This window comes from Lepisosteus oculatus, chromosome 14 (assembly GCF_040954835.1).
Source record: "Lepisosteus oculatus isolate fLepOcu1 chromosome 14, fLepOcu1.hap2, whole genome shotgun sequence".
In the NCBI taxonomy this organism is placed as follows: domain Eukaryota; kingdom Metazoa; phylum Chordata; class Actinopteri; order Semionotiformes; family Lepisosteidae; genus Lepisosteus; species Lepisosteus oculatus.
The window spans coordinates 29,777,546-29,802,545 of record NC_090709.1 but is presented as its reverse complement, the minus strand read 5'-3'; the positions used below and the strand labels follow the sequence as shown (position 1 = coordinate 29,802,545).

Genomic DNA, 25,000 nt, shown 5'->3' with positions numbered 1-25,000 from the left:
CTCCCGCAGCTCCGTCCTCATTGGAAGGAAGCAAGAGTGAAAGGCTGAAGTGAAATAGAGCGGGGACGAAGGCAGTGAAGAGAGAGAACGTGGGAAGAAGAGAAAAACGCAAGGGAAAAAAAGCAGCGTCGTAAAAGAGGTGACGGAGCTGTCCTCTCAATAAGAAGGGTGCCAGCGAGCCTTGCTCTCGCTTACGGCCACAACCCCTTGAGCACGCCTGATCTCGTCTGATCTCGGAAGCTAAACAGGGATGGGCCTGGTTAGTACTTGGGTGGGAGACCGCCTGGGAATACCAGGTGCTGTAAGCTTTTAAGCGCAGGAGGCGCCCTATCCCCGCTCGCTCGCTCATTCCCCTGTTCATACGTGCAGTGCGGCTTGTCCGTCTGTTTATTTGTCAGCTTTGGCGAGACACGGGTGCTTGTGTATTAGCGTGAGCGTTTTTTATTCTGATCAGGAACAGTTTTACAAGTCTGCAAAGGATCGAGGAAAGGTTTATCGCCAGCTGAAAAGAGACACAGCGCTTCGGCTGTGGAGACTTGTTCGGCTGGCGTTCGGAGAGTCGCGTTTTTCAGAATTGTATTGAGATCGTTTTCCACAGAGCTCAGATGTCAAAGCACAGCAGCAGCTCTCCACAGCGATCCTCTATAGCGCCCTTTCTCCCGCAGCTCCGTCCTCATTGGAAGGAAGCAAGAGTGAAAGGCTGAAGTGAAATAGAGCGGGGACGAAGGCAGTGAAGAGAGAGAACGTGGGAAGAAGAGAAAAACGCAAGAGAAAAAAAGCAGCGTCGTAAAAGAGGTGACGGAGCTGTCCTCTCAATAAGAAGGGTGCCAGCGAGTCCTTCGCTCGCTTACGGCCACACCCCCTTGAGCACGCCTGATCTCGTCTGATCTCGGAAGCTAAACAGGGATGGGCCTGGTTAGTACTTGGATGGGAGACCGCCTGGGAATACCAGGTGCTGTAAGCTTTTAAGCGCAGGAGGCGCCCTATCCCCGCTCGCTCGCTCATTCCCCTGTTCACACGTGCAGTGCGGCTTGTCCGTCTGTTTATTTGTCAGCTTTGGCGAGACACGGGTGCTTGTGTATTAGCGTGAGCGTTTTTTATTCTGATCAGGAACAGTTTAACAAGTCCGCAAAGGATCGAGGAAAGGTTTATCGCCAGCTGAAAAGAGACACAGCGCTTCGGCTGTGGAGACTTGTTCGGCTGGCGTTCGGAGAGTCGCGTTTTTCAGAATTGTATTGAGATCGTTTTCCACAGAACTCAGATGTCAAAGCACAGCAGCAGCTCTCCACAGCGATCCTCTATAGCGCCCTTTCTCCCGCAGCTCCGTCCTCATTGGAAGGAAGCAAGAGTGAAAGGCTGAAGTGAAATAGAGCGGGGACGAAGGCAGTGAAGAGAGAGAACGTGGGAAGAAGAGAAAAACGCAAGGGAAAAAAAGCAGCGTCGTAAAAGAGGTGACGGAGCTGTCCTCTCAATAAGAAGGGTGCCAGCGAGCCTTGCTCTCGCTTACGGCCACACCCCCTTGAGCACGCCTGATTTCGTCTGATCTCGGAAGCTAAACAGGGATGGGCCTGGTTAGTACTTGGATGGGAGACCGCCTGGGAATACCAGGTGCTGTAAGCTTTTAAGCGCAGGAGGCGCCCTATCCCCGCTCGCTCGCTCATTCCCCTGTTCACACGTGCAGTGCGGCTTGTCCGTCTGTTTATTTGTCAGCGTTGGCGAGACGCGGGTGCTTGTGTATTAGCGTGAGCGTTATTTATTCTGATCATGAACAGTTTAACAAGTCCGCAAAGGATCGAGGAAAGGTTTATCGCCAGCTGAAAAGAGACACAGCGCTTCGGCTGTGGAGACTTGTTCGGCTGGCGTTCGGAGGGTCGCGTTTTTCAGAATTGTATTGAGATCGTTTTCCACAGAGCTCAGATGTCAAAGCACAGCAGCAGCTCTCCACAGCGATCCTCTATAGCGCCCTTTCTCCCGCAGCTCCGTCCTCATTGGAAGGAAGCAAGAGTGAAAGGCTGAAGTGAAATAGAGCGGGGACGAAGGCAGTGAAGAGAGAGAACGTGGGAAGAAGAGAAAAACGCAAGGGAAAAAGAGCAGCGTCGTAAAAGAGGTGACGGAGCTGTCCTCTCAATAAGAAGGGTGCCAGCGAGCCTTGCTCTCGCTTACGGCCACACCCCCTTGAGCACGCCTGATCTCGTCTGATCTCGGAAGCTAAACAGGGATGGGCCTGGTTAGTACTTGGATGGGAGACCGCCTGGGAATACCAGGTGCTGTAAGCTTTTAAGCGCAGGAGGCGCCCTATCCCCGCTCGCTCGCTCATTCCCCTGTTCACACGTGCAGTGCGGCTTGTCCATCTGTTTATTTGTCAGCTTTGGCGAGACACGGGTGCTTGTGTATTAGCGTGAGCGTTTTTTATTCTGATCAGGAACAGTTTTACAAGTCCGCAAAGGATCGAGGAAAGGTTTATCGCCAGCTGAAAAGAGACACAGCGCTTCGGCTGTGGAGACTTGTTCGGCTGGCGTTCGGAGAGTCGCGTTTTTCAGAATTGTATTGAGATCGTTTTCCACAGAGCTCAGATGTCAAAGCACAGCAGCAGCTCTCCACAGCGATCCTCTATAGCGCCCTTTCTCCCGCAGCTCCGTCCTCATTGGAAGGAAGCAAGAGTGAAAGGCTGAAGTGAAATAGAGCGGGGACGAAGGCAGTGAAGAGAGAGAACGTGGAAAGAAGAGAAAAACGCAAGGGAAAAAAGCAGCATCGTAAAAGAGGTGACGGAGCTGTACTCTCAATAAGAAGGGTGCAGCGAGCCTTGCTCTCGCTTACGGCCACACCCCCTTGAGCATGCCTGATCTTGTCTGATCTTGGAAGCTAAACAGGGATGGGCCTGGTTAGTACTTGGATGGGAGACCGCCTGGGAATACCCGGTGCTGTAAGCTTTTAAGCGCAGGAGGCGCCCTATCCCCGCTCGCTGGCTCATTCCCCTCTTCACACGTGCAGTGCGGCTTGTCCGTCTGTTTATTTGTCAGCTTTGGCGAGACACGGGTGCTTGTGTATTAGCGTGAGCGTTTTTTATTCTGATCAGGAACAGTTTAACAAGTCCGCAAAGGATCGAGGAAAGGTTTATCGCCAGCTGAAAAGAGACACAGCGCTTCGGCTGTGGAGACTTGTTCGGCTGGCGTTCGGAGAGTCGCGTTTTTCAGAATTGTATTGAGATCGTTTTCCACAGAGCTCAGATGTCAAAGCACAGCAGCAGCTCTCCACAGCGATCCTCTATAGCGCCCTTTCTCCCGCAGCTCCGTCCTCATTGGAAGGAAGCAAGAGTGAAAGGCTGAAGTGAAATAGAGCAGGGACGAAGGCAGTGAAGAGAGAGAACGTGGAAAGAAGAGAAAAACGCAAGGGAAAAAAGCAGCGTCGTAAAAGAGGTGACGGAGCTGTCCTCTCAATAAGAAGGGTGCCAGCGAGCCTTGCTCTCGCTTACGGCCACACCCCCTTGAGCACGCCTGATCTCGTCTGATCTCAGAATCTAAACAGGGATGGGCCTGGTTAGTACTTGGATGGGAGACCGCCTGGGAATACCAGGTGCTGTAAGCTTTTAAGCGCAGGAGGCGCCCTATCCCCGCTCGCTCGCTCATTCCCCTGTTCACACGTGCAGTGCGGCTTGTCCGTCTGTTTATTTGTCAGCTTTGGCGAGACACGGGTGCTTGTGTATTAGCGTGAGCGTTTTTTATTCTGATCAGGAACAGTTTTACAAGTCCGCAAAGGATCGAGGAAAGGTTTATCGCCAGCTGAAAAGAGACACAGCGCTTCGGCTGTGGAGACTTGTTCGGCTGGCGTTCGGAGAGTCGCGTTTTTCAGAATTGTATTGAGATCGTTTTCCACAGAGCTCAGATGTCAAAGCACAGCAGCAGCTCTCCACAGCGATCCTCTATAGCGCCCTTTCTCCCGCAGCTCCGTCCTCATTGGAAGGAAGCAAAAGTGAAAGGCTGAAGTGAAATAGAGCGGGGACGAAGGCAGTGAAGAGAGAGAACGTGGGAAGAAGAGAAAAACGCAAGGGAAAAAAAGCAGCGTCGTAAAAGAGGTGACGGAGCTGTCCTCTCAATAAGAAGGGTGCCAGCGAGCCTTGCTCTCGCTTACGGCCACACCCCCTTGAGCACGCCTGATCTCATCTGATCTCGGAAGCTAAACAGGGATGGGCCTGGTTAGTACTTGGATGGGAGACCGCCTGGGAATACCAGGTGCTGTAAGCTTTTAAGCGCAGGAGGCGCCCTATCCCCGCTCGCTGGCTCATTCCCCTCTTCACACGTGCAGTGCGGCTTGTCCGTCTGTTTATTTGTCAGCTTTGGCGAGACACGGGTGCTTGTGTATTAGCGTGAGCGTTTTTTATTCTGATCAGGAACAGTTTTACAAGTCCGCAAAGGATCGAGGAAAGGTTTATCGCCAGCTGAAAAGAGACACAGCGCTTCGGCTGTGGAGACTTGTTCGGCTGGCGTTCGGAGAGTCGCGTTTTTCAGAATTGTATTGAGATCGTTTTCCACAGAGCTCAGATGTCAAAGCACAGCAGCAGCTCTCCACAGCGATCCTCTATAGCGCCCTTTCTCCCGCAGCTCCGTCCTCATTGGAAGGAAGCAAGAGTGAAAGGCTGAAGTGAAATAGAGCGGGGACGAAGGCAGTGAAGAGAGAGAACGTGGAAAGAAGAGAAAAACGCAAGGGAAAAAAGCAGCGTCGTAAAAGAGGTGACGGAGCTGTCCTCTCAATAAGAAGGGTGCCAGCGAGCCTTGCTCTCGCTTACGGCCACACCCCCTTGAGCACGCCTGATCTCGTCTGATCTCAGAATCTAAACAGGGATGGGCCTGGTTAGTACTTGGATGGGAGACCGCCTGGGAATACCAGGTGCTGTAAGCTTTTAAGCGCAGGAGGCGCCCTATCCCCGCTCGCTCGCTCATTCCCCTGTTCACACGTGCAGTGCGGCTTGTCCATCTGTTTATTTGTCAGCTTTGGCGAGACACGGGTGCTTGTGTATTAGCGTGAGCGTTTTTTATTCTGATCAGGAACAGTTTTACAAGTCCGCAAAGGATCGAGGAAAGGTTTATCGCCAGCTGAAAAGAGACACAGCGCTTCGGCTGTGGAGACTTGTTCGGCTGGCGTTCGGAGAGTCGCGTTTTTCAGAATTGTATTGAGATCGTTTTCCACAGAGCTCAGATGTCAAAGCACAGCAGCAGCTCTCCACAGCGATCCTCTATAGCGCCCTTTCTCCCGCAGCTCCGTCCTCATTGGAAGGAAGCAAGAGTGAAAGGCTGAAGTGAAATAGAGCGGGGACGAAGGCAGTGAAGAGAGAGAACGTGGAAAGAAGAGAAAAACGCAAGGGAAAAAAGCAGCGTCGTAAAAGAGGTGACGGAGCTGTCCTCTCAATAAGAAGGGTGCCAGCGAGCCTTGCTCTCGCTTACGGCCACACCCCCTTGAGCACGCCTGATCTCATCTGATCTCGGAACCTAAACAGGGATGGGCCTGGTTAGTACTTGGATGGGAGACCGCCTGGGAATACCAGGTGCTGTAAGCTTTTAAGCGCAGGAGGCGCCCTATCCCCGCTCGCTCGCTCATTCCCCTGTTCACACGTGCAGTGCGGCTTGTCCGTCTGTTTATTTGTCAGCTTTGGCGAGACACGGGTGCTTGTGTATTAGCGTGAGCGTTTTTTATTCTGATCAGGAACAGTTTTACAAGTCCGCAAAGGATCGAGGAAAGGTTTATCGCCAGCTGAAAAGAGACACAGCGCTTCGGCTGTGGAGACTTGTTCGGCTGGCGTTCGGAGAGTCGCGTTTTTCAGAATTGTTTTGAGATCGTTTTCCACAGAGCTCAGATGTCAAAGCACAGCAGCAGCTCTCCACAGCGATCCTCTATAGCGCCCTTTCTCCCGCAGCTCCGTCCTCATTGGAAGGAAGCAAGAGTGAAAGGCTGAAGTGAAATAGAGCGGGGACGAAGGCAGTGAAGAGAGAGAACGTGGGAAGAAGAGAAAAACGCAAGGGAAAAAAAGCAGCGTCGTAAAAGAGGTGACGGAGCTGTCCTCTCAATAAGAAGGGTGCCAGCGAGCCTTTGTGTCGCTTACGGCCACACCCCCTTGAGCACGCCTGATCTCGTCTGATCTCAGAAGCTAAACAGGGATGGGCCTGGTTAGTACTTGGATGGGAGACCGCCTGGGAATACCAGGTGCTGTTAGCTTTTAAGCGCAGGAGGCGCCCTATCCCCGCTCGCTCGCTCATTCCCCTGTTCACACGTGCAGTGCGGCTTGTCCGTCTGTTTATTTGTCAGCTTTGGCGAGACACGGGTGCTTGTGTATTAGCGTGAGCGTTTTTTATTCTGATCAGGAACAGTTTTACAAGTCCGCAAAGGATCGAAGAAAGGTTTATCGCCAGCTGAAAAGAGACACAGCGCTTCGGCTGTGGAGACATGTTCGGCTGGCGTTCGGAGAGTCGCGTTTTTCAGAATTGTATTGAGATCGTTTTCCACAGAGCTCAGATGTCAAAGCACAGCAGCAGCTCTCCACAGCGATCCTCTATAGCGCCCTTTCTCCCGCAGCTCCGTCCTCATTGGAAGGAAGCAAGAGTGAAAGGCTGAAGTGAAATAGAGCGGGGAGGAAGGCAGTGAAGAGAGAGAACGTGGGAAGAAGAGAAAAACGCAAGGGAAAAAGAGCAGCGTCGTAAAAGAGGTGACGGAGCTGTCCTCTCAATAAGAAGGGTGCCAGCGAGCCTTGCTCTCGCTTATGGCCACACCCCCTTGAGCACGCCTGATCTCGTCTGATCTCGGAAGCTAAACAGGGATGGGCCTGGTTAGTACTTGGATGGGAGACCGCCTGGGAATACCAGGTGCTGTAAGCTTTTAAGCGCAGGAGGCGCCCTATCCCCGCTCGCTCGCTCATTCCCCTGTTCACACGTGCAGTGCGGCTTGTCCGTCTGTTTATTTGTCAGCTTTGGCGAGACACGGGTGCTTGTGTATTAGCGTGAGCGTTTTTTATTCTGATCAGGAACAGTTTTACAAGTCCGCAAAGGATCGAGGAAAGGTTTATCGCCAGCTGAAAAGAGACACAGCGCTTCGGCTGTGGAGACTTGTTCGGCTGGCGTTCGGAGAGTCGCGTTTTTCAGAATTGTATTGAGATCGTTTTCCACAGAGCTCAGATGTCAAAGCACAGCAGCAGCTCTCCACAGCGATCCTCTATAGCGCCCTTTCTCCCGCAGCTCCGTCCTCATTGGAAGGAAGCAAGAGTGAAAGGCTGAAGTGAAATAGAGCGGGGACGAAGGCAGTGAAGAGAGAGAACGTGGGAAGAAGAGAAAAACGCAAGGGAAAAAAAGCAGCGTCGTAAAAGAGGTGACGGAGCTGTCCTCTCAATAAGAAGGGTGCCAGCGAGCCTTGCTTGCGCTTACGGCCACACCCCCTTGAGCACGCCTGATCTCATTTGATCTCGGAAGCTAAACAGGGATGGGCCTGGTTAGTACTTGGATGGGAGACCGCCTGGGAATACCAGGTGCTGTAAGCTTTTAAGCGCAGGAGGCGCCCTATCCCCGCTCGCTCGCTCATTCCCCTGTTCACACGTGCAGTGCGGCTTGTCCGTCTGTTTATTTGTCAGCTTTGGCGAGACACGGGTGCTTGTGTATTAGCGTGAGCGTTTTTTATTCTGATCATGAACAGTTTAACAAGTCCGCAAAGGATCGAGGAAAAGTTTATCGCCAGCTGAAAAGAGACACAGCACTTCGGCTGTGGAGACTTGTTCGGCTGGCGTTCGGAGAGTTGCGTTTTTCAGAATTGTATTGAGATCGTTTTCCACAGAGCTCAGATGTCAAAGCACAGCAGCAGCTCTCCACAGCGATCCTCTATAGCGCCCTTTCTCCCGCAGCTCCGTCCTCATTGGAAGGAAGCAAGAGTGAAAGGCTGAAGTGAAATAGAGCGGGGACGAAGGCAGTGAAGAGAGAGAACGTGGGAAGAAGAGAAAAACGCAAGGGAAAAAAGCAGCATCGTAAAAGAGGTGACGGAGCTGTACTCTCAATAAGAAGGGTGCCAGCGAGCCTTGCTCTCGCTTACGGCCACACCCCCTTGAGCACGCCTGATCTCGTCTGATCTCAGAATCTAAACAGGGATGGGCCTGGTTAGTACTTGGATGGGAGACCGCCTGGGAATACCAGGTGCTGTAAGCTTTTAAGCGCAGGAGGCGCCCTATCCCCGCTCGCTCGCTCATTCCCCTGTTCACACGTGCAGTGCGGCTTGTCCGTCTGTTTATTTGTCAGCTTTGGCGAGACACGGGTGCTTGTGTATTAGCGTGAGCGTTTTTTATTCTGATCAGGAACAGTTTTACAAGTCCGCAAAGGATCGAGGAAAGGTTTATCGCCAGCTGAAAAGAGACACAGCGCTTCGGCTGTGGAGACTTGTTCGGCTGGCGTTCGGAGAGTCGCGTTTTTCAGAATTGTATTGAGATCGTTTTCCACAGAGCTCAGATGTCAAAGCACAGCAGCAGCTCTCCACAGCGATCCTCTATAGCGCCCTTTCTCCCGCAGCTCCGTCCTCATTGGAAGGAAGCAAAAGTGAAAGGCTGAAGTGAAATAGAGCGGGGACGAAGGCAGTGAAGAGAGAGAACGTGGGAAGAAGAGAAAAACGCAAGGGAAAAAAAGCAGCGTCGTAAAAGAGGTGACGGAGCTGTCCTCTCAATAAGAAGGGTGCCAGCGAGCCTTGTTCTCGCTTACGGCCACACCCCCTTGAGCACGCCTGATCTCATCTGATCTCGGAAGCTAAACAGGGATGGGCCTGGTTAGTACTTGGATGGGAGACCGCCTGGGAATACCAGGTGCTGTAAGCTTTTAAGCGCAGGAGGCGCCCTATCCCCGCTCGCTGGCTCATTCCCCTCTTCACACGTGCAGTGCGGCTTGTCCGTCTGTTTATTTGTCAGCTTTGGCGAGACACGGGTGCTTGTGTATTAGCGTGAGCGTTTTTTATTCTGATCAGGAACAGTTTTACAAGTCCGCAAAGGATCGAGGAAAGGTTTATCGCCAGCTGAAAAGAGACACAGCGCTTCGGCTGTGGAGACTTGTTCGGCTGGCGTTCGGAGAGTCGCGTTTTTCAGAATTGTATTGAGATCGTTTTCCACAGAGCTCAGATGTCAAAGCACAGCAGCAGCTCTCCACAGCGATCCTCTATAGCGCCCTTTCTCCCGCAGCTCCGTCCTCATTGGAAGGAAGCAAGAGTGAAAGGCTGAAGTGAAATAGAGCGGGGACGAAGGCAGTGAAGAGAGAGAACGTGGAAAGAAGAGAAAAACGCAAGGGAAAAAAGCAGCGTCGTAAAAGAGGTGACGGAGCTGTCCTCTCAATAAGAAGGGTGCCAGCGAGCCTTGCTCTCGCTTACGGCCACACCCCCTTGAGCACGCCTGATCTCGTCTGATCTCAGAATCTAAACAGGGATGGGCCTGGTTAGTACTTGGATGGGAGACCGCCTGGGAATACCAGGTGCTGTAAGCTTTTAAGCGCAGGAGGCGCCCTATCCCCGCTCGCTCGCTCATTCCCCTGTTCACACGTGCAGTGCGGCTTGTCCGTCTGTTTATTTGTCAGCTTTGGCGAGACACGGGTGCTTGTGTATTAGCGTGAGCGTTTTTTATTCTGATCAGGAACAGTTTTACAAGTCCGCAAAGGATCGAGGAAAGGTTTATCGCCAGCTGAAAAGAGACACAGCGCTTCGGCTGTGGAGACTTGTTCGGCTGGCGTTCGGAGAGTCGCGTTTTTCAGAATTGTATTGAGATCGTTTTCCACAGAGCTCAGATGTCAAAGCACAGCAGCAGCTCTCCACAGCGATCCTCTATAGCGCCCTTTCTCCCGCAGCTCCGTCCTCATTGGAAGGAAGCAAGAGTGAAAGGCTGAAGTGAAATAGAGCGGGGACGAAGGCAGTGAAGAGAGAGAACGTGGGAAGAAGAGAAAAACGCAAGGGAAAAAAACAGCGTCGTAAAAGAGGTGACGGAGCTGTCCTCTCAATAAGAAGGGTGCCAGCGAGCCTTGCTCTCGCTTACGGCCACACCCCCTTGAGCACGCCTGATCTCATCTGATCTCGGAACCTAAACAGGGATGGGCCTGGTTAGTACTTGGATGGGAGACCGCCTGGGAATACCAGGTGCTGTAAGCTTTTAAGCGCAGGAGGCGCCCTATCCCCGCTCGCTCGCTCATTCCCCTGTTCACACGTGCAGTGCGGCTTGTCCGTCTGTTTATTTGTCAGCTTTGGCGAGACACGGGTGCTTGTGTATTAGCGTGAGCGTTTTTTATTCTGATCAGGAACAGTTTTACAAGTCCGCAAAGGATCGAGGAAAGGTTTATCGCCAGCTGAAAAGAGACACAGCGCTTCGGCTGTGGAGACTTGTTCGGCTGGCGTTCGGAGAGTCGCGTTTTTCAGAATTGTTTTGAGATCGTTTTCCACAGAGCTCAGATGTCAAAGCACAGCAGCAGCTCTCCACAGCGATCCTCTATAGCGCCCTTTCTCCCGCAGCTCCGTCCTCATTGGAAGGAAGCAAGAGTGAAAGGCTGAAGTGAAATAGAGCGGGGACGAAGGCAGTGAAGAGAGAGAACGTGGGAAGAAGAGAAAAACGCAAGGGAAAAAAAGCAGCGTCGTAAAAGAGGTGACGGAGCTGTCCTCTCAATAAGAAGGGTGCCAGCGAGCCTTTGTGTCGCTTACGGCCACACCCCCTTGAGCACGCCTGATCTCGTCTGATCTCAGAAGCTAAACAGGGATGGGCCTGGTTAGTACTTGGATGGGAGACCGCCTGGGAATACCAGGTGCTGTTAGCTTTTAAGCGCAGGAGGCGCCCTATCCCCGCTCGCTCGCTCATTCCCCTGTTCACACGTGCAGTGCGGCTTGTCCGTCTGTTTATTTGTCAGCTTTGGCGAGACACGGGTGCTTGTGTATTAGCGTGAGCGTTTTTTATTCTGATCAGGAACAGTTTTACAAGTCCGCAAAGGATCGAAGAAAGGTTTATCGCCAGCTGAAAAGAGACACAGCGCTTCGGCTGTGGAGACATGTTCGGCTGGCGTTCGGAGAGTCGCGTTTTTCAGAATTGTATTGAGATCGTTTTCCACAGAGCTCAGATGTCAAAGCACAGCAGCAGCTCTCCACAGCGATCCTCTATAGCGCCCTTTCTCCCGCAGCTCCGTCCTCATTGGAAGGAAGCAAGAGTGAAAGGCTGAAGTGAAATAGAGCGGGGAGGAAGGCAGTGAAGAGAGAGAACGTGGGAAGAAGAGAAAAACGCAAGGGAAAAAGAGCAGCGTCGTAAAAGAGGTGACGGAGCTGTCCTCTCAATAAGAAGGGTGCCAGCGAGCCTTGCTCTCGCTTATGGCCACACCCCCTTGAGCACGCCTGATCTCGTCTGATCTCGGAAGCTAAACAGGGATGGGCCTGGTTAGTACTTGGATGGGAGACCGCCTGGGAATACCAGGTGCTGTAAGCTTTTAAGCGCAGGAGGCGCCCTATCCCCGCTCGCTCGCTCATTCCCCTGTTCACACGTGCAGTGCGGCTTGTCCGTCTGTTTATTTGTCAGCTTTGGCGAGACACGGGTGCTTGTGTATTAGCGTGAGCGTTTTTTATTCTGATCATGAACAGTTTAACAAGTCCGCAAAGGATCGAGGAAAAGTTTATCGCCAGCTGAAAAGAGACACAGCACTTCGGCTGTGGAGACTTGTTCGGCTGGCGTTCGGAGAGTTGCGTTTTTCAGAATTGTATTGAGATCGTTTTCCACAGAGCTCAGATGTCAAAGCACAGCAGCAGCTCTCCACAGCGATCCTCTATAGCGCCCTTTCTCCCGCAGCTCCGTCCTCATTGGAAGGAAGCAAGAGTGAAAGGCTGAAGTGAAATAGAGCGGGGACGAAGGCAGTGAAGAGAGAGAACGTGGGAAGAAGAGAAAAACGCAAGGGAAAAAAGCAGCATCGTAAAAGAGGTGACGGAGCTGTACTCTCAATAAGAAGGGTGCCAGCGAGCCTTGCTCTCGCTTACGGCCACACCCCCTTGAGCACGCCTGATCTCGTCTGATCTCAGAATCTAAACAGGGATGGGCCTGGTTAGTACTTAGATGGGAGACCGCCTGGGAATACCAGGTGCTGTAAGCTTTTAAGCGCAGGAGGCGCCCTATCCCCGCTCGCTCGCTCATTCCCCTGTTCACACGTGCAGTGCGGCTTGTCCGTCTGTTTATTTGTCAGCTTTGGCGAGACACGGGTGCTTGTGTATTAGCGTGAGCGTTTTTTATTCTGATCAGGAACAGTTTTACAAGTCCGCAAAGGATCGAGGAAAGGTTTATCGCCAGCTGAAAAGAGACACAGCGCTTCGGCTGTGGAGACTTGTTCGGCTGGCGTTCGGAGAGTCGCGTTTTTCAGAATTGTATTGAGATCGTTTTCCACAGAGCTCAGATGTCAAAGCACAGCAGCAGCTCTCCACAGCGATCCTCTATAGCGCCCTTTCTCCCGCAGCTCCGTCCTCATTGGAAGGAAGCAAAAGTGAAAGGCTGAAGTGAAATAGAGCGGGGACGAAGGCAGTGAAGAGAGAGAACGTGGGAAGAAGAGAAAAACGCAAGGGAAAAAAAGCAGCGTCGTAAAAGAGGTGACGGAGCTCTCCTCTCAATAAGAAGGGTGCCAGCGAGCCTTGTTCTCGCTTACGGCCACACCCCCTTGAGCACGCCTGATCTCATCTGATCTCGGAAGCTAAACAGGGATGGGCCTGGTTAGTACTTGGATGGGAGACCGCCTGGGAATACCAGGTGCTGTAAGCTTTTAAGCGCAGGAGGCGCCCTATCCCCGCTCGCTGGCTCATTCCCCTCTTCACACGTGCAGTGCGGCTTGTCCGTCTGTTTATTTGTCAGCTTTGGCGAGACACGGGTGCTTGTGTATTAGCGTGAGCGTTTTTTATTCTGATCAGGAACAGTTTTACAAGTCCGCAAAGGATCGAGGAAAGGTTTATCGCCAGCTGAAAAGAGACACAGCGCTTCGGCTGTGGAGACTTGTTCGGCTGGCGTTCGGAGAGTCGCGTTTTTCAGAATTGTATTGAGATCGTTTTCCACAGAGCTCAGATGTCAAAGCACAGCAGCAGCTCTCCACAGCGATCCTCTATAGCGCCCTTTCTCCCGCAGCTCCGTCCTCATTGGAAGGAAGCAAGAGTGAAAGGCTGAAGTGAAATAGAGCGGGGACGAAGGCAGTGAAGAGAGAGAACGTGGAAAGAAGAGAAAAACGCAAGGGAAAAAAGCAGCGTCGTAAAAGAGGTGACGGAGCTGTCCTCTCAATAAGAAGGGTGCCAGCGAGCCTTGCTCTCGCTTACGGCCACACCCCCTTGAGCACGCCTGATCTCGTCTGATCTCAGAATCTAAACAGGGATGGGCCTGGTTAGTACTTGGATGGGAGACCGCCTGGGAATACCAGGTGCTGTAAGCTTTTAAGCGCAGGAGGCGCCCTATCCCCGCTCGCTCGCTCATTCCCCTGTTCACACGTGCAGTGCGGCTTGTCCGTCTGTTTATTTGTCAGCTTTGGCGAGACACGGGTGCTTGTGTATTAGCGTGAGCGTTTTTTATTCTGATCAGGAACAGTTTTACAAGTCCGCAAAGGATCGAGGAAAGGTTTATCGCCAGCTGAAAAGAGACACAGCGCTTCGGCTGTGGAGACTTGTTCGGCTGGCGTTCGGAGAGTCGCGTTTTTCAGAATTGTATTGAGATCGTTTTCCACAGAGCTCAGATGTCAAAGCACAGCAGCAGCTCTCCACAGCGATCCTCTATAGCGCCCTTTCTCCCGCAGCTCCGTCCTCATTGGAAGGAAGCAAGAGTGAAAGGCTGAAGTGAAATAGAGCGGGGACGAAGGCAGTGAAGAGAGAGAACGTGGGAAGAAGAGAAAAACGCAAGGGAAAAAAAGCAGCGTCGTAAAAGAGGTGACGGAGCTGTCCTCTCAATAAGAAGGGTGCCAGCGAGCCTTGCTCTCGCTTATGGCCACACCCCCTTGAGCACGCCTGATCTCATCTGATCTCGGAACCTAAACAGGGATGGGCCTGGTTAGTACTTGGATGGGAGACCGCCTGGGAATACCAGGTGCTGTAAGCTTTTAAGCGCAGGAGGCGCCCTATCCCCGCTCGCTCGCTCATTCCCCTGTTCACACGTGCAGTGCGGCTTGTCCGTCTGTTTATTTGTCAGCTTTGGCGAGACACGGGTGCTTGTGTATTAGCGTGAGCGTTTTTTATTCTGATCAGGAACAGTTTTACAAGTCCGCAAAGGATCGAGGAAAGGTTTATCGCCAGCTGAAAAGAGACACAGCGCTTCGGCTGTGGAGACTTGTTCGGCTGGCGTTCGGAGAGTCGCGTTTTTCAGAATTGTTTTGAGATCGTTTTCCACAGAGCTCAGATGTCAAAGCACAGCAGCAGCTCTCCACAGCGATCCTCTATAGCGCCCTTTCTCCCGCAGCTCCGTCCTCATTGGAAGGAAGCAAGAGTGAAAGGCTGAAGTGAAATAGAGCGGGGACGAAGGCAGTGAAGAGAGAGAACGTGGGAAGAAGAGAAAAACGCAAGGGAAAAAAAGCAGCGTCGTAAAAGAGGTGACGGAGCTGTCCTCTCAATAAGAAGGGTGCCAGCGAGCCTTTGTGTCGCTTACGGCCACACCCCCTTGAGCACGCCTGATCTCGTCTGATCTCAGAAGCTAAACAGGGATGGGCCTGGTTAGTACTTGGATGGGAGACCGCCTGGGAATCCCAGGTGCTGTCAGCTTTTAAGCGCAGGAGGCGCCCTATCCCCGCTCGCTCGCTCATTCCCCTGTTCACACGTGCAGTGCGGCTTGTCTGTCTGTTTATTTGTCAGCTTTGGCGAGACACGGGTGCTTGTGTATTAGCGTGAGCGTTTTTTATTCTGATCAGGAACAGTTTTACAAGTCCGCAAAGGATCGAAGAAAGGTTTATCGCCAGCTGAAAAGAGACACAGCGCTTCGGCTGTGGAGACATGTTCGGCTGGCGTTCGGAGAGTCGCGTTTTTCAGAATTGTATTGAGATCGTTTTCCACAGAGCTCAGATGTCAAAGCACAGCAGCAGCTCTCCACAGCGATCCTCTATAGCGCCCTTTCTCCCGCAGCTCCGTCCTCATTGGAAGGAAGCAAGAGTGAAAGGCTGAAGTGAAATAGAGCGGGGAGGAAGGCAGTGAAGAGAGAGAACGTGGGAAGAAGAGAAAAACGCAAGGGAAAAAGAGCAGCGTCGTAAAAGAGGTGACGGAGCTGTCCTCTCAATAAGAAGGGTGCCAGCGAGCCTTGCTCTCGCTTATGGCCACACCCCCTTGAGCACGCCTGATCTCGTCTGATCTCGGAAGCTAAACAGGGATGGGCCTGGTTAGTACTTGGATGGGAGACCGCCTGGGAATACCAGGTGCTGTAAGCTTTTAAGCGCAGGAGGCGCCCTATCCCCGCTCGCTCGCTCATTCCCCTGTTCACACGTGCAGTGCGGCTTGTCCGTCTGTTTATTTGTCAGCTTTGGCGAGACACGGGTGCTTGTGTATTAGCGTGAGCGTTTTTTATTCTGATCAGGAACAGTTTAACAAGTCCGCAAAGGATCGAGGAAAGGTTTATCGCCAGCTGAAAAGAGACACAGCGCTTCGGCTGTGGAGACTTGTTCGGCTGGCGTTCGGAGAGTCGCGTTTTTCAGAATTGTATTGAGATCGTTTTCCACAGAGCTCAGATGTCAAAGCACAGCAGCAGCTCTCCACAGCGATCCTCTATAGCGCCCTTTCTCCCGCAGCTCCGTCCTCATTGGAAGGAAGCAAGAGTGAAAGGCTGAAGTGAAATAGAGCGGGGACGAAGGCAGTGAAGAGAGAGAACGTGGGAAGAAGAGAAAAACGCAAGGGAAAAAAAGCAGCGTCGTAAAAGAGGTGACGGAGCTGTCCTCTCAATAAGAAGGGTGCCAGCGAGCCTTGCTTGCGCTTACGGCCACACCCCCTTGAGCACGCCTGATCTCATTTGATCTCGGAAGCTAAACAGGGATGGGCCTGGTTAGTACTTGGATGGGAGACCGCCTGGGAATACCAGGTGCTGTAAGCTTTTAAGCGCAGGAGGCGCCCTATCCCCGCTCGCTCGCTCATTCCCCTGTTCACACGTGCAGTGCGGCTTGTCCGTCTGTTTATTTGTCAGCTTTGGCGAGACACGGGTGCTTGTGTATTAGCGTGAGCGTTTTTTATTCTGATCATGAACAGTTTAACAAGTCCGCAAAGGATCGAGGAAAAGTTTATCGCCAGCTGAAAAGAGACACAGCACTTCGGCTGTGGAGACTTGTTCGGCTGGCGTTCGGAGAGTTGCGTTTTTCAGAATTGTATTGAGATCGTTTTCCACAGAGCTCAGATGTCAAAGCACAGCAGCAGCTCTCCACAGCGATCCTCTATAGCGCCCTTTCTCCCGCAGCTCCGTCCTCATTGGAAGGAAGCAAGAGTGAAAGGCTGAAGTGAAATAGAGCGGGGACGAAGGCAGTGAAGAGAGAGAACGTGGGAAGAAGAGAAAAACGCAAGGGAAAAAGAGCAGCGTCGTAAAAGAGGTGACGGAGCTGTCCTCTCAATAAGAAGGGTGCCAGCGAGCCTTGCTCTCACTTACGGCCACACCCCCTTGAGCACGCCTGATCTCGTCTGATCTTGGACGCTAAACAGGGATGGGCCTGGTTAGTACTTGGATGGGAGACCGCCTGGGAATACCAGGTGCTGTAAGCTTTTAAGCGCGGGAGGCGCCCTATCCCCGCTCGCTCGCTCATTCCCCTGTTCACACGTGCAGTGCGGCTTGTCCGTCTGTTTATTTGTCAGCTTTGGCGAGACACGGGTGCTTGTGTATTAGCGTGAGCGTTTTTTATTCTGATCAGGAACAGTTTTACAAGTCCGCAAAGGATCGAGGAAAGGTTTATCGCCAGCTGAAAAGAGACTCAGCGCTTCGGCTGTGGAGACTTGTTCGGCTGGCGTTCGGAGAGTCGCGTTTTTCAGAATTGTATTGAGATCGTTTTCCACAGAGCTCAGATGTCAAAGCACAGCAGCAGCTCTCCACAGCGATCCTCTATAGCGCCCTTTCTCCCGCAGCTCCGTCCTCATTGGAAGGAAGCAAGAGTGAAAGGCTGAAGTGAAATAGAGCGGGGACGAAGGCATTGAAGAGAGAGAACGTGGGAAGAAGAGAAAAACGCAAGGGAAAAAAAGCAGCATCGTAAAAGAGGTGACGGAGCTGTCCTCTCAATAAGAAGGGTGCCAGCGAGCCTTGCTCTCGCTTACGGCCACACCCCCTTGAGCACGCCTGATCTCGTCTGATCTCGGAAGCTAAACAGGGATGGGCCTGGTTAGTACTTGGATGGGAGACCGCCTGGGAATACCAGGTGCTGTAAGCTTTTAAGCGCAGGAGGCGCCCTATCCCCGATCGCTCGCTCATTCCCCTGTTCACACGTGCAGTGCGGCTTGTCCGTCTGTTTATTTCTCAGCTTTGGCGAGATACGGGTGCTTGTGTATTAGCGTGAGCGTTTTTTATTCTGATCAGGAACAGTTTTACAAGTCCGCAAAGGATCGAGGAAAGGTTTATCGCCAGCTGAAAAGAGACACAGCGCTTCGGCTGTGGAGACTTGTTCGGCTGGCGTTCGGAGAGTCGCGTTTTTCAGAATTGTATTGAGATCGTTTTCCACAGAGCTCAGATGTCAAAGCACAGCAGCAGCTCTCCACAGCGATCATCTATAGCGCCCTTTCTCCCGCAGCTCCGTCCTCATTGGAAGGAAGCAAGAGTGAAAGGCTGAAGTGAAATGGAGCAGGAACGAAGGCAGTGAAGAGAGAGAACGTGGGAAGAAGAGAAAAACGCAAGGGAAAAAAAGCAGCGTCGTAAAAGAGGTGACGGAGCTGTCCTCTCAATAAGAAGGGTGCCATCGAGCTTCGATCTTGCTTACGGCCACACCCCCTTGAGCACGCCTGATCTCATCTGATCTCGGAAGCTAAACAGGGATGTGCCTGGTTAGTACTTGGATGGGAGACCGCCTGGGAATACCAGGTGCTGTAAGCTTTTAAGCGCAGGAGGCGCCCTATCCCCGCTCGCTCGCTCATTCCCCTGTTCATACGTGCAGTGCGGCTTGTCCGTCTGTTTATTTGTCAGCTTTGGCGAGACACGGGTGCTTGTGTATTAGCGTGAGCGTTTTTTATTCTGATCAGGAACAGTTTAACAAGTCCGCAAAGGATCGAGGAAAGGTTTATCGCCAGCTGAAAAGAGACACAGCGCTTCGGCTGTGGAGACTTGTTCGGCTGGCGTTCGGAGAGTCGCGTTTTTCAGAATTGTATTGAGATCGTTTTCCACAGAGCTCAGATGTCAAAGCACAGCAGCAGCTCTCCACAGCGATCCTCTATAGCGCCCTTTCTCCCGCAACTCCGTCCTCATTGGAAGGAAGCAAGAGTGAAAGGCTGAAGTGAAATAGAGCGGGGACGAAGGCAGTGAAGAGAGAGAACGTGGGAAGAAGAGAAAAACGCAAGGGAAATAGAGCAGTGTCGTAAAAGAGGTGACGGAGCTGTCCTCTCAATAAGAAGGGTGCCAGCGAGCCTTGCTCTCGCTTACGGCCACACCCCCTTGAGCACGCCTGATCTCGTCTGATCTCGGAAGCTAAACAGGGATGGGCCTGGTTAGTACTTGGATGGGAGACCGCCTGGGAGTACCAGGTGCTGTAAGCTTTTAAGCGCAGGAGGCGCCCTATCCCCGCTCGCTCGCTCATTCCCCTGTTCACACGTGCAGTGCGGCTTGTCCGTCTGTTTATTTGTCAGCTTTGGCGAGACACGGGTGCTTGTGTATTAGCGTGAGCGTTTTTTATTCTGACCAGGAACAGTTTTACAAGTCCGCAAAGGATCGAGGAAAGGTTTATCGCCAGCTGAAAAGAGACACAGCGCTTCGGCTGTGGAGACTTGTTCGGCTGGCGTTTGGAGAGTCGCGTTTTTCAGAATTGTATTGAGATCGTTTTCCACAGAGCTCAGATGTCAAAGCACAGCAGCAGCTCTCCACAGCGATCCTCTATAGCGCCCTTTCTCCCGCAGCTCCGTCCTCATTGGAAGGAAGCAAGAGTGAAAGGCTGAAGTGAAATAGAGCGGGGACGAAGGCAGTGAAGAGAGAGAACGTGGGAAGAAGAGAAAAACGCAAGGGAAAAAAAGCAGCGTCGTAAAAGAGGTGACGGAGCTGTCCTCTCAATAAGAAGGGTGCCAGCGAGCCTTGCTCTCGCTTACGGCCACACCCCCTTGAGCACGCCTGATCTCGTCTGATTTCGGAAGCTAAACAGGGATGGGCCTGGTTAGTACTTGGATGGGAGACCGCCTGGGAATACCAGGTGCTGTAAGCTTTTAAGCGCAGGAGGCGCCCTATCCCCGCTCGCTCGCTCATTCCCCTGTTCACACGTGCAGTGCGGCTTGTCCGTCTGTTTATTTGTCAGCTTTGGCGAGACACGGGTGCTTGTGTATTAGCGTGAGCGTTTTTTATTCTGATCAGGAACAGTTTTACAAGTCCGCAAAGGATCGAGGAAAGGTTTATCGCCAGCTGAAAAGAGACACAGCGCTTCGGCTGTGGAGACTTGTTCGGCTGGCGTTCGGAGAGTCGCGTTTTTCAGAATTGTATTGAGATCGTTTTCCACAGAGCTCAGATGTCAAAGCACAGCAGCAGCTCTCCACAGCGATCCTCTATAGCGCCCTTTCTCCCGCAGCTCCGTCCTCATTGGAAGGAAGCAAGAGTGAAAGGCTGAAGTGAAATAGAGCGGGGACGAAGGCAGTGAAGAGAGAGAACGTGGGAAGAAGAGAAAAACGCAAGGGAAAAAAAGCAGCGTCGTAAAAGGGGTGACGGAGCTGTCCTCTCAATAAGAAGGGTGCCAGCGAGCCTTGCTCTCGCTTATGGCCACACCCCCTTGAGCACGCCTGATCTCGTCTGATCTCGGAAGCTAAACAGGGATGGGCCTGGTTAGTACTTGGATGGGAGACCGCCTGGGAATACCAAGTGCTGTAAGCTTTTAAGCGCAGGAGGCGCCCTATCCCCGCTAGCTCGCTCATTCCCCTGTTCACACGTGCAGTGCGGCTTATCCGTCTGTTTATTTGTCAGCTTTGGCGAGACACGGGTGCTTGTGTATTAGCGTGAGCGTTTTTTAATTCTGATCAGGAACAGTTTTACAAGTCCGCAAAGGATCGAGGAAAGGTTTATCGCCAGCTGAAAAGAGACACAGCGCTTCGGCTGTGGAGACTTGTTCGGCTGGCGTTCGGAGAGTCGCGTTTTTCAGAATTGTATTGAGATCGTTTTCCACAGAGCTCAGATGTCAAAGCACAGCAGCAGCTCTCCACAGCGATCCTCTATAGCGCCCTTTCTCCCGCAGCTCCGTCCTCATTGGAAGGAAGCAAGAGTGAAAGGCTGAAGTGAAATAGAGCGGGGACGAAGGCAGTGAAGAGAGAGAACGTGGGAAGAAGAGAAAAACGCAAGGGAAAAAAAGCAGCGTCGTAAAAGAGGTGACGGAGCTGTCCTCTCAATAAGAAGGGTGCCAGCGAGCCTTGCTCTCGCTTACGGCCACACCCCCTTGAGCACGCCTGATCTCGTCTGATTTCGGAAACTAAACAGGGATGGGCCTGGTTAGTACTTGGATGGGAGACAGCCTGGGAATTCCAGGTGCTGTAAGCTTTTAAGCGCAGGAGGCGCCCTATCCCCGCTTCCTCGCTCATTCCCCTGTTCACACGTGCAGTGCGGCTTGTCCGTCTGTTTATTTGTCAGCTTTGGCGAGACACGGGTGCTTGTGTATTAGCGTGAGCGTTTTTTATTCTGATCAGGAACAGTTTAACAAGTCCGCAAAGGATCGAGGAAAGGTTTATCGCCAGCTGAAAAGAGACACAGCGCTTCGGCTGTGGAGACTTGTTCGGCTGGCGTTCGGAGAGACGCGTTTTTCAGAATTGTATTGAGATCGTTTTCCACAGAGCTCAGATGTCAAAGTACAGCAGCAGCTCTCCACAGCGATCCTCTATAGCGCCCTTTCTCCCGCAGCTCCGTCCTCATTGGAAGGAAGCAAGAGTGAAAGGCTGAAGTGAAATAGAGCGGGGACGAAGGCAGTGAAGAGAGAGAACGTGGGAAGAAGAGAAAAACGCAAGGGAAAAAAAGCAGCGTCGTAAAAGAGGTGACGGAGCTGTCCTCTCAATAAGAAGGGTGCCAGCCAGCCTTGCTCTTGCTTATGGCCACACCCCCTTGAGCACGCCTGATCTCGGAAGCTAAACAGGGATGGGCTTGGTTAGTACTTGGATGGGGGACCGCCTGGGAATACCAGGTGCTGTAAGCTTTTAAGCGCAGGAGGCGCCCTATCCCCGCTCGCTCGCTCATTCCCCTGTTCACACGTGCAGTGCGGCTTGTCCGTCTGTTTATTTGTCAGCTTTGGCGAGACACGGGTGCTTGTGTATTAGCGTGAGCGTTTTTTATTCTGATCAGGAACAGTTTAACAAGTCCGCAAAGGATCGAGGAAAGGTTTATCGCCAGCTGAAAAGAGACACAGCGCTTCGGCTGTGGAGACTTGTTCGGCTGGCGTTCGGAGAGTCGCGTTTTTCAGAATTGTATTGATATCGTTTTCCACAGAGCTCAGATGTCAAAGCACAGCAGCAGCTCTCCACAGCGATCCTCTATAGCGCCCTTTCTCCCGCAGCTCCGTCCTCATTGGAAGGAAGCAAGAGTGAAAGGCTGAAGTGAAATAGAGCGGGGACGAAGGCAGTGAAGAGAGAGAACGTGGGAAGAAGAGAAAAACGCAAGGGAAAAAAAGCAGCGTCGTAAAAGAGGTGACGGAGCTGTCCTCTCAATAAGAAGTGTGCCAGCGAGCCTTGCTCTCGCTTACGGCCACACCCCCTTGAGCACGCCTGATCTCGTCTGATCTCGGAAGCTAAACAGGGATGGGCCTGGTTAGTACTTGGATGGGAGACCGCCTGGGAATACCAGGTGCTGTAAGCTTTTAAGCGCAGGAGGCGCCCTATCCCCGCTCGCTCGCTCATTCCCCTGTTCACACGTGCAGTGCGGCTTGTCCGTCTGTTTATTTGTCAGCTTTGGCGAGACACGGGTGCTTGTGTATTAGCGTGAGCGTTTTTTATTCTGATCAGGAACAGTTTTACAAGTCCGCAAAGGATCGAGGAAAGGTTTATCGCCAGCTGAAAAGAGACACAGCGCTTCGGCTGTGGAGACTTGTTCGGCTGGCGTTCGGAGAGTCGCGTTTTTCAGAATTGTATTGAGATCGTTTTCCACAGAGCTCAGATGTCAAAGCACAGCAGCAGCTCTCCACAGCGATCCTCTATAGCGCCCTTTCTCCCGCAGCTCCGTCCTCATTGGAAGGAAGCAAGAGTGAAAGGCTGAAGTGAAATAGAGCGGGGACGAAGGCAGTGAAGAGAGAGAACATGGGAAGAAGAGAAAAACGCAAGGGAAAAAAAGCAGCGTCGTAAAAGAGGTGACGGAGCTGTCCTCTCAATAAGAAGGGTGCCAGCGAGCCTTGCTCTCGCTTACGGCCACACCCCCTTGAGCACGCCTGATCTCGTCTGATCTCGGAAGCTAAACAGGGATGGGCCTGGTTAGTACTTGGATTGGAGACCGCCTGGAAATACCAGGTGCTGTAAGCTTTTAAGCGCAGGAGGCGCCCTATCCCCGCTCGCTCGCTCATTCCCCTGTTCACACGTGCAGTGCGGCTTGTCCGTCTGTTTATTTGTCAGCTTTGGCGAGACACGGGTGCTTGTGTATTAGCGTGAGCGTTTTTTTGTTCTGATCAGGAACAGTTTAACAAGTCCGCAAAGAATCGAGGAAAGGTTTATCGCCAGCTGAAAAGAGACACAGCGCTTCGGCTGTGGAGACTTGTTCGGCTGGCGTTCGGAGGGTCGCGTTTTTCAGAATTGTATTGAGATCGTTTTCCACAGAGCTCAGATGTCAAAGCACAGCAGCAGCTCTCCACAGCGATCCTCTATAGCGCCCTTTCTCCCGCAGCTCCGTCCTCATTGGAAGGAAGCAAGAGTGAAAGGCTGAAGTGAAATAGAGCTGGGACGAAGGCAGTGAAGAGAGAGAACGTGGGAAGAAGAGAAAAACGCAAGGGAAAAAAAGCAGCGTTGTAAAAGAGGTGACGGAGCTGTCCTCTCAATAAGAAAGGTGCCAGCGAGTCTTGCTCTTACTTGCGGCCACACCCCCTTGAGCACGCCTGATCTCGTCTGATCTCGGAAGCTAAACAGGGATGGGCCTGGTTAGTACTTGGATGGGAGACCGCCTGGGAATACCAGGTGCTGTAAGCTTTTAAGCGCAGGAGGCGCCCTATCCCCGCTCGCTCGCTCATTCCCCTGTTCACACGTGCAGTGCGGCTTGTCCGTCTGTTTATTTGTCAGCTTTGGCGAGACACGGGTGCTTGTGTATTAGCGTGAGCGTTTTTTATTCTGATCAGGAACAGTTTAACAAGTCCGCAAAGGATCGAGGAAAGGTTTATCGCCAGCTGAAAAGAGACACAGCGCTTCGGCTGTGGAGACTTGTTCGGCTGGCGTTCGGAGAGTCGCGTTTTTCAGAAGTGTATTGAGATCGTTTTCCACAGAGCTCAGATGTCAAAGCACAGCAGCAGCTCTCCACAGCGATCCTCTATAGCGCCCTTTCTCCCGCAGCTCCGTCCTCATTGGAAGGAAGCAAGAGTGAAAGGCTGAAGTGAAATAGAGCGGGGAGGAAGGCAGTGAAGAGAGAGAACGTGGGAAGAAGAGAAAAACGCAAGGGAAAAAAAGCAGCGTCGTAAAAGAGGTGACGGAGCTGTCCTCTCAATAAGAAGGGTGCAAGCGAGCCTTGCTCTCGCTTACGGCCACACCCCCTTGAGCACGCCTCATCTCGGAAGCTAAACAGGGATGGGCCTGGTTAGTACTTGGATGGGAGACCGCCTGGGAATACCAGGTGCTGTAAGCTTTTAAGCGCAGGAGGCGCCCTATCCCCGCTCGCTCGCTCATTCCCCTGTTCACACGTGCAGTGCGGCTTGTCCGTCTGTTTATTTGTCAGCTTTGGCGAGACACGGGTGCTTGTGTATTAGCGTGAGCGTTTTTTATTCTGATCAGGAACAGTTTTACAAGTCCGCAAAGGATCGAGGAAAGGTTTATCGCCAGCTGAAAAGAGACACAGCGCTTCGGCTGTGGAGACTTGTTCGGCTGGCGTTCGGAGAGTTGCGTTTTTCAGAATTGTATTGAGATCGTTTTCCACAGAGCTCAGATGTCAAAGCACAGCAGCAGCTCTCCACAGCGATCCTCTATAGCGCCCTTTCTCCCGCAGCTCCGTCCTCATTGGAAGGAAGCAAGAGTGAAAGGCTGAAGTGAAATAGAGCGGGGAGGAAGGCAGTGAAGAGAGAGAACGTGGGAAGAAGAGAAAAACGCAAGGGAAAAAAAGCAGCGTCGTAAAAGAGGTGACGGAGCTGTCCTCTCAATAAGAAGGGTGCCAGCGAGCCTTGCTCTCGCTTACGGCCACACCCCCTTGAGCACGCCTGATCTCGTCTGATTTCGGAAGCTAAACAGGGATGGGCCTGGTTAGTACTTGGATGGGAGACCGCCTGGGAATACCAGGTGCTGTAAGCTTTTAAGCGCAGGAGGCGCCCTATCCCCGCTCGCTCGCTCATTCCCCTGTTCACACGTGCAGTGCGGCTTGTCCGTCTGTTTATTTGTCAGCTTTGGCGAGACGCGGGTGCTTGTGTATTAGCGTGAGCGTTTTTTATTCTGATCAGGAACAGTTTTACAAGTCCGCAAAGGATCGAGGAAAGGTTTATCACCAGCTGAAAAGAGACACAGCGCTTCGGCTGTGGAGACTTGTTCGGCTGGCGTTCGGAGAGTCGCGTTTTTCAGAATTGTATTGAGATCGTTTTCCACAGAGCTCAGATGTCAAAGCACAGCAGCAGCTCTCCACAGCGATCCTCTATAGCGCCCTTTCTCCCGCAGCTCCGTCCTCATTGGAAGGAAGCAAGAGTGAAAGGCTGAAGTGAAATAGAGCGGGGACGAAGGCAGTGAAGAGAGAGAACGTGGGAAGAAG

General features: G+C 52.4%; 32 non-coding genes and 6 pseudogenes across 32 annotated transcripts; all 38 read left to right on the top strand.

Moving 5' to 3' along the window:
- The first annotated feature begins 189 nt into the window (after positions 1-189).
- Positions 190-308, top strand: LOC138217661 (5S ribosomal RNA). The gene has a single exon (XR_011181373.1). It is a non-coding gene; the product is annotated as a 5S ribosomal RNA (ribosomal RNA).
- A 537-nt stretch (positions 309-845) lies between these two features.
- LOC138244527 (5S ribosomal RNA) lies at positions 846-964 on the top strand. Its single transcript, XR_011193142.1, has one exon. It is a non-coding gene; the product is annotated as a 5S ribosomal RNA (ribosomal RNA).
- Positions 965-1,501: 537 nt separating this feature from the next.
- On the top strand, positions 1,502-1,620 carry LOC138216283 (5S ribosomal RNA). The gene has a single exon (XR_011179994.1). It is a non-coding gene; the product is annotated as a 5S ribosomal RNA (ribosomal RNA).
- A 537-nt stretch (positions 1,621-2,157) lies between these two features.
- On the top strand, positions 2,158-2,276 carry LOC138244526 (5S ribosomal RNA). Its single transcript, XR_011193141.1, has one exon. It is a non-coding gene; the product is annotated as a 5S ribosomal RNA (ribosomal RNA).
- A 535-nt stretch (positions 2,277-2,811) lies between these two features.
- LOC138218465 (5S ribosomal RNA) lies at positions 2,812-2,930 on the top strand (annotated as a pseudogene).
- A 536-nt stretch (positions 2,931-3,466) lies between these two features.
- Positions 3,467-3,585, top strand: LOC138216566 (5S ribosomal RNA). Its single transcript, XR_011180278.1, has one exon. It is a non-coding gene; the product is annotated as a 5S ribosomal RNA (ribosomal RNA).
- A 537-nt stretch (positions 3,586-4,122) lies between these two features.
- LOC138217488 (5S ribosomal RNA) lies at positions 4,123-4,241 on the top strand. The gene has a single exon (XR_011181200.1). It is a non-coding gene; the product is annotated as a 5S ribosomal RNA (ribosomal RNA).
- A 536-nt stretch (positions 4,242-4,777) lies between these two features.
- LOC138216565 (5S ribosomal RNA) lies at positions 4,778-4,896 on the top strand. The gene has a single exon (XR_011180277.1). It is a non-coding gene; the product is annotated as a 5S ribosomal RNA (ribosomal RNA).
- A 536-nt stretch (positions 4,897-5,432) lies between these two features.
- LOC138216933 (5S ribosomal RNA) lies at positions 5,433-5,551 on the top strand. The gene has a single exon (XR_011180646.1). It is a non-coding gene; the product is annotated as a 5S ribosomal RNA (ribosomal RNA).
- A 537-nt stretch (positions 5,552-6,088) lies between these two features.
- Positions 6,089-6,207, top strand: LOC138244895 (5S ribosomal RNA). Its single transcript, XR_011193510.1, has one exon. It is a non-coding gene; the product is annotated as a 5S ribosomal RNA (ribosomal RNA).
- Positions 6,208-6,744: 537 nt separating this feature from the next.
- LOC138245307 (5S ribosomal RNA) lies at positions 6,745-6,863 on the top strand. Its single transcript, XR_011193917.1, has one exon. It is a non-coding gene; the product is annotated as a 5S ribosomal RNA (ribosomal RNA).
- Positions 6,864-7,400: 537 nt separating this feature from the next.
- On the top strand, positions 7,401-7,519 carry LOC138218935 (5S ribosomal RNA). The gene has a single exon (XR_011181555.1). It is a non-coding gene; the product is annotated as a 5S ribosomal RNA (ribosomal RNA).
- A 536-nt stretch (positions 7,520-8,055) lies between these two features.
- Positions 8,056-8,174, top strand: LOC138216564 (5S ribosomal RNA). Its single transcript, XR_011180276.1, has one exon. It is a non-coding gene; the product is annotated as a 5S ribosomal RNA (ribosomal RNA).
- Positions 8,175-8,711: 537 nt separating this feature from the next.
- LOC138217477 (5S ribosomal RNA) lies at positions 8,712-8,830 on the top strand. The gene has a single exon (XR_011181189.1). It is a non-coding gene; the product is annotated as a 5S ribosomal RNA (ribosomal RNA).
- A 536-nt stretch (positions 8,831-9,366) lies between these two features.
- LOC138216563 (5S ribosomal RNA) lies at positions 9,367-9,485 on the top strand. Its single transcript, XR_011180275.1, has one exon. It is a non-coding gene; the product is annotated as a 5S ribosomal RNA (ribosomal RNA).
- A 536-nt stretch (positions 9,486-10,021) lies between these two features.
- Positions 10,022-10,140, top strand: LOC138216932 (5S ribosomal RNA). The gene has a single exon (XR_011180645.1). It is a non-coding gene; the product is annotated as a 5S ribosomal RNA (ribosomal RNA).
- Positions 10,141-10,677: 537 nt separating this feature from the next.
- On the top strand, positions 10,678-10,796 carry LOC138244894 (5S ribosomal RNA). Its single transcript, XR_011193509.1, has one exon. It is a non-coding gene; the product is annotated as a 5S ribosomal RNA (ribosomal RNA).
- A 537-nt stretch (positions 10,797-11,333) lies between these two features.
- LOC138245306 (5S ribosomal RNA) lies at positions 11,334-11,452 on the top strand. Its single transcript, XR_011193916.1, has one exon. It is a non-coding gene; the product is annotated as a 5S ribosomal RNA (ribosomal RNA).
- Positions 11,453-11,988: 536 nt separating this feature from the next.
- LOC138216956 (5S ribosomal RNA) lies at positions 11,989-12,107 on the top strand. The gene has a single exon (XR_011180669.1). It is a non-coding gene; the product is annotated as a 5S ribosomal RNA (ribosomal RNA).
- A 537-nt stretch (positions 12,108-12,644) lies between these two features.
- On the top strand, positions 12,645-12,763 carry LOC138217466 (5S ribosomal RNA). The gene has a single exon (XR_011181178.1). It is a non-coding gene; the product is annotated as a 5S ribosomal RNA (ribosomal RNA).
- Positions 12,764-13,299: 536 nt separating this feature from the next.
- On the top strand, positions 13,300-13,418 carry LOC138216561 (5S ribosomal RNA). Its single transcript, XR_011180273.1, has one exon. It is a non-coding gene; the product is annotated as a 5S ribosomal RNA (ribosomal RNA).
- Positions 13,419-13,955: 537 nt separating this feature from the next.
- Positions 13,956-14,074, top strand: LOC138217540 (5S ribosomal RNA). The gene has a single exon (XR_011181252.1). It is a non-coding gene; the product is annotated as a 5S ribosomal RNA (ribosomal RNA).
- Positions 14,075-14,611: 537 nt separating this feature from the next.
- Positions 14,612-14,730, top strand: LOC138245504 (5S ribosomal RNA). The gene has a single exon (XR_011194114.1). It is a non-coding gene; the product is annotated as a 5S ribosomal RNA (ribosomal RNA).
- Positions 14,731-15,267: 537 nt separating this feature from the next.
- LOC138245304 (5S ribosomal RNA) lies at positions 15,268-15,386 on the top strand. The gene has a single exon (XR_011193914.1). It is a non-coding gene; the product is annotated as a 5S ribosomal RNA (ribosomal RNA).
- Positions 15,387-15,923: 537 nt separating this feature from the next.
- On the top strand, positions 15,924-16,042 carry LOC138218924 (5S ribosomal RNA). Its single transcript, XR_011181554.1, has one exon. It is a non-coding gene; the product is annotated as a 5S ribosomal RNA (ribosomal RNA).
- Positions 16,043-16,579: 537 nt separating this feature from the next.
- Positions 16,580-16,698, top strand: LOC138218254 (5S ribosomal RNA; annotated as a pseudogene).
- A 537-nt stretch (positions 16,699-17,235) lies between these two features.
- LOC138244525 (5S ribosomal RNA) lies at positions 17,236-17,354 on the top strand. The gene has a single exon (XR_011193140.1). It is a non-coding gene; the product is annotated as a 5S ribosomal RNA (ribosomal RNA).
- Positions 17,355-17,891: 537 nt separating this feature from the next.
- Positions 17,892-18,010, top strand: LOC138216974 (5S ribosomal RNA). Its single transcript, XR_011180687.1, has one exon. It is a non-coding gene; the product is annotated as a 5S ribosomal RNA (ribosomal RNA).
- A 537-nt stretch (positions 18,011-18,547) lies between these two features.
- LOC138245051 (5S ribosomal RNA) lies at positions 18,548-18,666 on the top strand. Its single transcript, XR_011193667.1, has one exon. It is a non-coding gene; the product is annotated as a 5S ribosomal RNA (ribosomal RNA).
- A 537-nt stretch (positions 18,667-19,203) lies between these two features.
- LOC138216671 (5S ribosomal RNA) lies at positions 19,204-19,322 on the top strand. Its single transcript, XR_011180383.1, has one exon. It is a non-coding gene; the product is annotated as a 5S ribosomal RNA (ribosomal RNA).
- A 537-nt stretch (positions 19,323-19,859) lies between these two features.
- On the top strand, positions 19,860-19,978 carry LOC138217604 (5S ribosomal RNA). The gene has a single exon (XR_011181316.1). It is a non-coding gene; the product is annotated as a 5S ribosomal RNA (ribosomal RNA).
- Positions 19,979-20,516: 538 nt separating this feature from the next.
- LOC138218815 (5S ribosomal RNA) lies at positions 20,517-20,635 on the top strand (annotated as a pseudogene).
- Positions 20,636-21,172: 537 nt separating this feature from the next.
- LOC138219076 (5S ribosomal RNA) lies at positions 21,173-21,281 on the top strand (annotated as a pseudogene).
- Positions 21,282-21,818: 537 nt separating this feature from the next.
- On the top strand, positions 21,819-21,937 carry LOC138244524 (5S ribosomal RNA). Its single transcript, XR_011193139.1, has one exon. It is a non-coding gene; the product is annotated as a 5S ribosomal RNA (ribosomal RNA).
- Positions 21,938-22,474: 537 nt separating this feature from the next.
- Positions 22,475-22,593, top strand: LOC138218405 (5S ribosomal RNA; annotated as a pseudogene).
- A 538-nt stretch (positions 22,594-23,131) lies between these two features.
- LOC138217093 (5S ribosomal RNA) lies at positions 23,132-23,250 on the top strand. The gene has a single exon (XR_011180806.1). It is a non-coding gene; the product is annotated as a 5S ribosomal RNA (ribosomal RNA).
- Positions 23,251-23,787: 537 nt separating this feature from the next.
- LOC138219138 (5S ribosomal RNA) lies at positions 23,788-23,896 on the top strand (annotated as a pseudogene).
- A 537-nt stretch (positions 23,897-24,433) lies between these two features.
- Positions 24,434-24,552, top strand: LOC138216670 (5S ribosomal RNA). The gene has a single exon (XR_011180382.1). It is a non-coding gene; the product is annotated as a 5S ribosomal RNA (ribosomal RNA).
- The last annotated feature ends 448 nt before the right edge of the window (positions 24,553-25,000 follow it).